The sequence below is a fragment of the Culicoides brevitarsis genome, unplaced genomic scaffold, assembly GCF_036172545.1.
Source record: "Culicoides brevitarsis isolate CSIRO-B50_1 unplaced genomic scaffold, AGI_CSIRO_Cbre_v1 contig_100, whole genome shotgun sequence".
In the NCBI taxonomy this organism is placed as follows: Eukaryota; Metazoa; Arthropoda; class Insecta; order Diptera; family Ceratopogonidae; genus Culicoides; species Culicoides brevitarsis.
In genome coordinates this window covers 3343-11811 of record NW_026973484.1, presented here as the reverse complement: position 1 = coordinate 11811, position 8469 = coordinate 3343, and the positions used below count along the sequence as shown (strand labels likewise).

Below are 8469 nucleotides of genomic sequence, written 5' to 3'. Positions count from 1 at the left end.
TGATAATAAATTTATTTTCAGTTTTTGATCCTTGTTCATCAATTTATAATTTTTCATTAAATTGAATAAGAACATTTTTGATTTTTTTATTAATACCAATATCTTATTGAATTATTCCTTCTCGAATTTCTTTTATAATGCAAACAATTTTTCAAGTTTTACATAAAGAATTTAAAATTTTATTAGGTGTTAATTCATTTAATGGGTCAACATTTTTATTTATTAATTTATTTGTGTTTATTTTTTTTAATAATTTTTTAGGGTTATTTCCTTATATTTTTACTTCTTCTAGACATTTAGTATTTACATTTGACTTTAAGATTACCTTTATGAATTAGTTTTATATTATATGGGTGAATTAATAATACTCAACATATATTTTGTCATTTAGTACCTCAAGGTACACCTAGATTATTAATACCTTTTATAGTATGTATTGAAACAATTAGAAATTTTATTCGCCCAGGTACTTTAGCTGTCCGGTTAACTGCTAATATAATTGCTGGACATTTATTAATAACTTTATTAGGAAATACAGGAGTATCAATAAGAACTATATTTGTAAGAATTTTAATTATTGTGCAAATTTTATTATTAACTTTAGAATCAGCAGTATCAATTATTCAAGCTTATGTATTTGCTGTATTAACAACTTTATATGCTAGAGAAATTAATTAATTAATAATGATAAACCATTCTAATCACCCATTTCATTTAGTAGATTATAGTCCTTGACCATTAACAGGAGCTTTAGGAGCTTTTTGTTCAGTAACTGGATTAGTTCAATGATTTCATCAATATAGATTAAATTTATTTATAATAGGAAATATTATTACTTTATTAACTATATATCAATGATGACGTGATATTTCTCGAGAAGGGACCTTTCAAGGTTTACATACATATGATGTTGTTACTGGTCTTCGATGGGGTATAATTTTATTTATTACATCAGAAGTTTGTTTTTTTTTTTTTTTCATTTTTTTGAACTTTTTTTCATAGAAGATTATCTCCTACTATTGAGTTAGGGGAAATTTGGCCTCCTTTAAATATTCAAGCATTTAATCCTTTTCAGATTCCTTTATTAAATACAGTAATTTTATTAACTTCTGGAATTACAATTACTTGAGCTCATCATAGATTAATAGAAAATAATAAACAACAAACTACTCAAGGTTTATTTTTTACTATTTTATTAGGACTATATTTTTCTATTCTTCAAGGTTATGAATATATAGAAGCATCTTTTACAATGTCTGATTCAGTATATGGTTCAATTTTTTTTTTAACTACAGGATTTCATGGATTACATGTATTAATTGGAACAATATTTTTAATTATTTGTTTAATTCGTCATTTAAATAATCATTTCTCTATAAATCATCATTTTGGGTTTGAAGCTGCTGCATGATATTGACATTTTGTAGATGTAGTATGATTATTTGTTTATATTTCTATTTATTGATGAGGTAATTATTTATATAATATAAAAAGTATATATGACTTCCAATCATAAAGTTTATTAATTAATATAAATAATAATAATTTTAATAATTTTATTAATTATTACCATAATTATTTCTAATATTGTTATAATTTTAGCTTCAATTTTATCAAAAAAATCTTTTTATGATCGAGAAAAAAATTCTCCTTTTGAATGTGGATTTGAACCTTTTAATTCTTCTCGTTTACCTTTTTCTTTACGATTTTTTTTAATTGCTATTATTTTTTTAATTTTTGATGTAGAAATTGCTTTAATATTCCCTATAATTTTTTCATTAAAAATTAATTCTTTAATTAATTGAAGAATTACTATTTTAATTTTTTTAATAGTTTTAATTTTAGGTTTATTTCATGAGTGAAATCAAGGAGCTTTAGATTGAAATAATTAATTTTTTAAAAATAGGGTTGTAGTTTAAATAAAAAATATTTGATTTGCATTCAAAAGAAATAATTTTTATCTGCCTTATTTTTTTTTTTAAAAAAAAATAAGAAGCAAATTGATTGTGATTAGTTTCGACCTAATTTAAGACTAAAGTCCTTATTTTTAATTGAAACCAAAATAGAGGTATATCATTGTTAATGATAAAATTGAAAATATTATTCCAATTAAAAGAATATTGGATTAAGAAAAAGCTGCTAACTTCTTTCTTTAATGGTTTAACTCCATTTATATTCTTATTTATATAGTTTAAAAAAAAACATTACATTTTCATTGTAAAAATAAATTTTATTTTATAAATTTAAATTATTTAAAAACAAAAAAGTTTCTTTGACAGCTTCAATGTCATGCTCTAAATATAAGCTATTTAAATAAAATATTATAAAAAAATAAAAAATTAATCAACTAAAAAATACTATAAAATAAAATTTTAAATTATTTTTTATTAAAACTTGTAAAAAAGATGAAATATGTAAAAATCTATAAAAAAGATTTTTTACTATAAATGTTTCTAATCAACCATAATCAGAAGATTTTGTATATATTTCTCTTATAAATAAAGGGTATTTAGTAATATTTACTGTAACAATAAAAGGTAAAAATCATATTGAACCAAAAAATATTACAGAAAATTTAAATTTTATAATTTTTGATTTTAAAAAAATTATTCATTTTGATAAAATTGTTCCTATAATCCCCCCTAATACACAAACTATTAAAGTTATTAATTTTAAGTATAAAGGTAAAATAATAAAATAAGGAATTGGGAAAATTATTCAACTTAAAATACATCCTCCAATAATTGTTATAATTAATAAACCTATTATTCTAAAAATTATTGTAATAGAATTGTCATTTAAATAATGATAAGTTCATCTATTAAAATTAGAATATAATGTATAATAAATCAAACGAAATCTATAACAAACAGTTAAACCTGTAGAAAAATAAAATAAAAAATAAGACAAAATATTAATTCTATTATTAAAAACTACTATTTCTAAAATTAAATCTTTTGAATAAAATCCAGAAAGAAAAGGTATTCCACATAAAGCTAAATTAGCAATATTAAAGTTTATAATAGTTATTGGCATTTGTAAAATTAAAGAACCTATATAACGAATATCTTGAAAATTTTTTATATTATGAATAATTATTCCTGCACATATAAATAATAAAGCTTTAAATAAAGCATGTGTTAATAAATGAAAAAATGCTAAATAAGTTAATCTTATTGCTAAAGTTCTTATTATTAATCCTAATTGTCTTAAAGTAGAAAGAGCAATAATTTTTTTTAAATCAAATTCAAAATTTGCCCCTAATCCTGCTATAAATATAGTTAATATTCTAATTAATAATAAAATTTTTCTAGAAAATAAATGTATTAATAAATTATTAAATCGAATTAATAAATAAACTCCTGCTGTTACTAATGTTGATGAATGAACTAAAGCAGAAACAGGAGTAGGTGCTGCTATTGCAGCTGGTAATCAAGCAGAAAATGGAATCTGAGCTCTTTTAGTTATAGCTGCTAAAATTAATATTGAACCAATAATTTTTAAATAAAAATCATTTTTTATAATATCTAAATAAAAGATATAATTTCATGAACCAAAATTTAATATTCAAGCAATTGATAATAAAATTAATACATCACCAATTCGATTAGATAAAAATGTTAATATACCTGCATTAAAAGATTTAATATTTTGATAATAAATTACTAAACAATAAGATACTAATCCTAAACCATCTCATCCTAATAAAATTCTGATTAAATTTGGACTAATAATTAATAAAAATATTGAAAATACAAATATTAAAATTAACATAATAAATCGATTTATATTTTTATCATTATTTATATATTCTTTTCTATATAAAATTACTAAACAAGAAATTAATCTAACAAATGATAAAAAAAAACAGGATATTCAATCAATCAAAATAGTTATTACAATTATTGAGGAATTTACAGATATTAATTCTAATTCATAAAAATATCTTATTTCATTTATTAAACAATAAGAACCTTTTAAAAATATAAATTACCTTTAAAAATATAATTACTCTAAATAAAAATAAAAATAAATAATAAATTACACAAATTGATAAATTAATCACTATTTATATATTTTTTTTTAATTTTAAAAATTAATATTAATTTAATTTAATAAATTAATGAATATGAAAAATCATATAATTTACCCTATCAAGGTAACCCTTTTAATCAGGCAATTCATTGAATTATTTAAAGTAAATTATATACATTTTTGATTCCACAAATCAATGTTTTTTTTAAACTATTTAAATTATTTAAATTTAAAAATTAATATTTTTTAAATTCAAAATATACAAAAATCAGGTTTTAAAATAAGTAAGTTTAAAGGTAACCAATGTAATATTAAAACTAAATTTTCTCGAACAGTAGAAATATTATAATTTAATATTAATGAATTTAAATTACCGTGTTGATTTCTACAATATAAATAAATTGAATATGCCCCCCCTAAAAAAGTTATTAAAGAAATAAAAAATATTCTTAATCAAGATCAGTTAATAATTGAAGTTAATAAAAAAATTTCACCTATTAAATTTAAAGATGGAGGTGCAGCTATATTTCTAATTCTTAATAAAAATCATCATATAGAAATTCTTGGGATAAAATTTATTAATCCTTTATTAATAAATAAACTTCGTCTTCTTGTTCGTTCATAAATAATATTTGATAAACAAAACAACCCTGAAGAACATAAACCATGTCCAATTATTAAAATATAAGAACCTATAAATCCTCAAATAGAAAGAGTTATTAATCCACTAATTGCAATTCCTATGTGAGCTACAGAAGAATAAGCAATTAAAGCTTTTATATCTACTTGTATTAAACATATTAATCTAATTAATATCCCACCAATTAATGAAATTACATAAAATATAATATTATATTTTATTGATAAAGATTGAATTAAAATATAAATTCGAAATAATCCATAACCCCCTAATTTTAATAAAACTCCAGCTAAAATTATTGATCCTGAAACAGGAGCTTCTACATGAGCTTTTAATAATCATAAATGAACAAAAAATATTGGTATTTTTACTAAAAAAGCTATAATTAATCTAAAATATAATAATCTAAATTTATAATCTTTAAATAATATAAAGTAACTTAATGAATTTAAATTATTCTGACAATATAATAAAGTTATTAATAAAGGTAAAGAAGCAAATAATGTATAAAATATCAAATAAAACCCAGCTTGTAATCGTTCAGGTTGATATCCTCACCCTAAAATTAAAAAAAAGGTTGGAATTAATCTTCTTTCAAAAAAAAAATAAAATAAAAATAAATTTAATGAAGAAAAAGTTAAAATTAAAGTTAATATAAGAAAAATTACTATAAAAATAAAATAATTTAATTTATTATTGTATTTATAAATTTTTTCTCTAGATATAAATATTAAGGAAGTAATTCATAATCTTAATAAAATTAATCCATAGGATAAAATATCTAATCCTAAAAAATAAGAAATTTTTGTAGGAAAAAAATTACAATTTATTATTATAATTATAAATAAAAAAAATAATAAAAAAATAAAATTTTGAACCATTCAAAAAATTTTTTTATTAAATCTTATAATTAAAATTCTTATTGAAAAAAAAAAAATATTAACATTGTAAAATATTAAAAGTTTGAAAATAATCATTTCCATGAGTTCGAATTAAAGCTACTAAAATTGATAATCCTAAAGAACCTTCACAAACACTAAATGTTAAAAACATTATTCTATAAAAATATTCAAAATTTATAAAATTTAAACAAATAAATATTATTCCATAAATAATTAATACAATTATTTCTAAACTAATTAATGTTATTAATAAATGTTTATGATTAAAAATAAAAACTATTAAACTTAAAATAAATAAAATTAAATAAATTCATAAATTTAAATAAATTATCATTAGTAGTTTTAATAGTTTAAAAAAAACATTGGTTTTGTAAACCAAAAATAAATATATTTTTTTAAAATATCAGAAAAAAATAAATTATTCATCTTTAATCTCCAAAATTAATATTTTTATTAAACTATTTTCTGAAATTAATTTTATTATAATGATATTTTTATTAATTAATTCATTTATATTTACTCAATTAACCCATCCTATAGCAATAGGATTAATTTTATTGATGCAAACTATATTAACTTGTTTATTTACAGGAATTTTATCAAAAACTTTTTGATTTTCTTACATTTTATTTTTAATTTTTATTGGGGGGTTATTAATTTTATTTATTTATATATCATCTTTAAATTCTAATGAAAAATTTAATTTTTCAAGAATATTTTTTTTAAAAATATTCATTTTATTTATGATAATAAGATTTTTATTTATAATATTCAATAAATTATTTATTGAATTATTTTTTAATCATGAAATAATAAATTTTTTCTCTAATATTAATTTAATAAAAGAAAATTTTTTAATTAATTCAAAAATATACGAATTACCTAATAATTTTTTAATAATTTTTTTAATTAATTATTTATTATTTAATTTAGTAATTGTAGTAAAAATTACTAACTTTTTTTATGGGCCTTTACGAATTTCTTACTAATGAATAAATCTTATCGAAATAGACATCCTTTATTAAAAATTGTTAATAATTCATTAATTGATTTACCTGCTCCTTGTAATCTTTCTATTTGATGAAATTTTGGTTCATTATTAGGATTATGTTTAATTATTCAAATTTTAACTGGTTTATTTTTAGCCATACATTATACAGCAGATATTCAATTAGCTTTTAATTCAGTTAATCATATTTGTCGTGATGTTAATTATGGTTGATTATTACGAACTATACATGCTAATGGTGCAAGTTTTTTTTTTATTTGTATTTATTTACATATTGGACGAGGTTTATATTATAAATCATACTTAAATACTCATACATGAAATGTAGGAGTATTATTATTATTTTTAACTATAGGAACAGCTTTTATAGGTTATGTTCTTCCTTGAGGACAAATATCATTTTGAGGGGCTACAGTTATTACTAATTTATTATCCGCAATTCCATTTTTAGGGTTAGATTTAGTTCAATGATTATGAGGGGGATTTGCTGTTGATAATGCAACTTTAACACGATTTTTTACATTTCATTTTTTATTACCTTTTTTAATTTTAGGTACTACAGTAATTCATTTATTATTTTTACATCAATTAGGTTCTAATAATCCTTTAGGAATTAATAGTAATGTTAATAAAATTCATTTTCATCCTTATTATATTTATAAAGATTTAGTAGGATTTTTAATATTATTAATATTTTTAATTATTTTATGTTTAACTAATCCATATATATTAGGAGACCCAGATAATTTTATTCCAGCTAATCCATTAAGAACACCAGTTCATATTCAACCAGAATGATATTTTTTATTTGCTTATGCAATTCTTCGATCAATTCCTAATAAATTAGGTGGAGTTATTGCTCTAGTTATATCAATTGCTATTTTATTTATTATACCTTTTGTTAATAAAAGAAATTTTCGTTCATTAAGATTTTATCCTGTAAATAAAATAATATTTTGATTATTTTTTATTATTGTAATTTTATTAACATGAATTGGAGCTCGTCCTGTAGAAAGACCATTTATTTTAACTGGACAAATTTTGACTATTTTATATTTTTTATATTTTTTAATTAATCCATTAATGATAAAATTATGAGATAATTTTATTAAATAATTAAATCAATGAGCTTGTAAAAGCATATGTTTTGAAAACATAAGAAAAAATTTTTTATTTTATTGATTTTACTTTAAATTATTCATAAAATTAAAATAAATAAAATTATTTTAAATCTAATAAATAAAATTAAATAACATAATGAAAAAGGTAAATAACTTTTTCATGCTAAATATATTAATTTATCATAACGAAATCGAGGTATTGTTCCTCGTACTCAAATAAAAAAAAAGCAATAAAAGATAATTTTATATAAAAAAATAAATTAAATAAATTTGAACCTAAAAATATTACTATTACTCTAAATAATATTCTTATAAATAAAATTCTAGCATATTCAGCTAAAAAAATTAAAGCAAATCCTCCTCTAGCGTATTCAACATTAAATCCTGAAACTAATTCTGATTCTCCTTCTGTAAAATCAAAAGGAGTACGATTAGTTTCAGCTAAAGAAGAAATTAATCAAACATAACTTAGAGGAATTGTTAAAAAAATTAACCATAAATTAATTTGTTTTAAATAAAAATCGATAAAAGAAAATCTAAATACTAAAATAATTAAAGAGATAAAAATTAAAGCTAATCTAACTTCATAAGAAATTGTTTGAGCTACTGCTCGCAATCCTCCTAATAAAGAATATTTAGAATTAGATGATCACCCAGCAATTATAATTCTATATACTCTAATTCTTGTACAGGATAAAAAAAATAAAATCCCTAAATTAAAAGAAAATAATTTGATTAATAAAGGAAATCTAATTCATAAAA

General features: G+C 19.0%; 1 pseudogene; it reads right to left on the bottom strand.

The window, feature by feature from the left end:
* Nucleotides 1-2314: 2314 nt before the first annotated feature.
* Nucleotides 2315-3432, bottom strand: LOC134836645 (NADH-ubiquinone oxidoreductase chain 5-like; annotated as a pseudogene).
* Between the last annotated feature and the right edge of the window lie 5037 nt (nucleotides 3433-8469).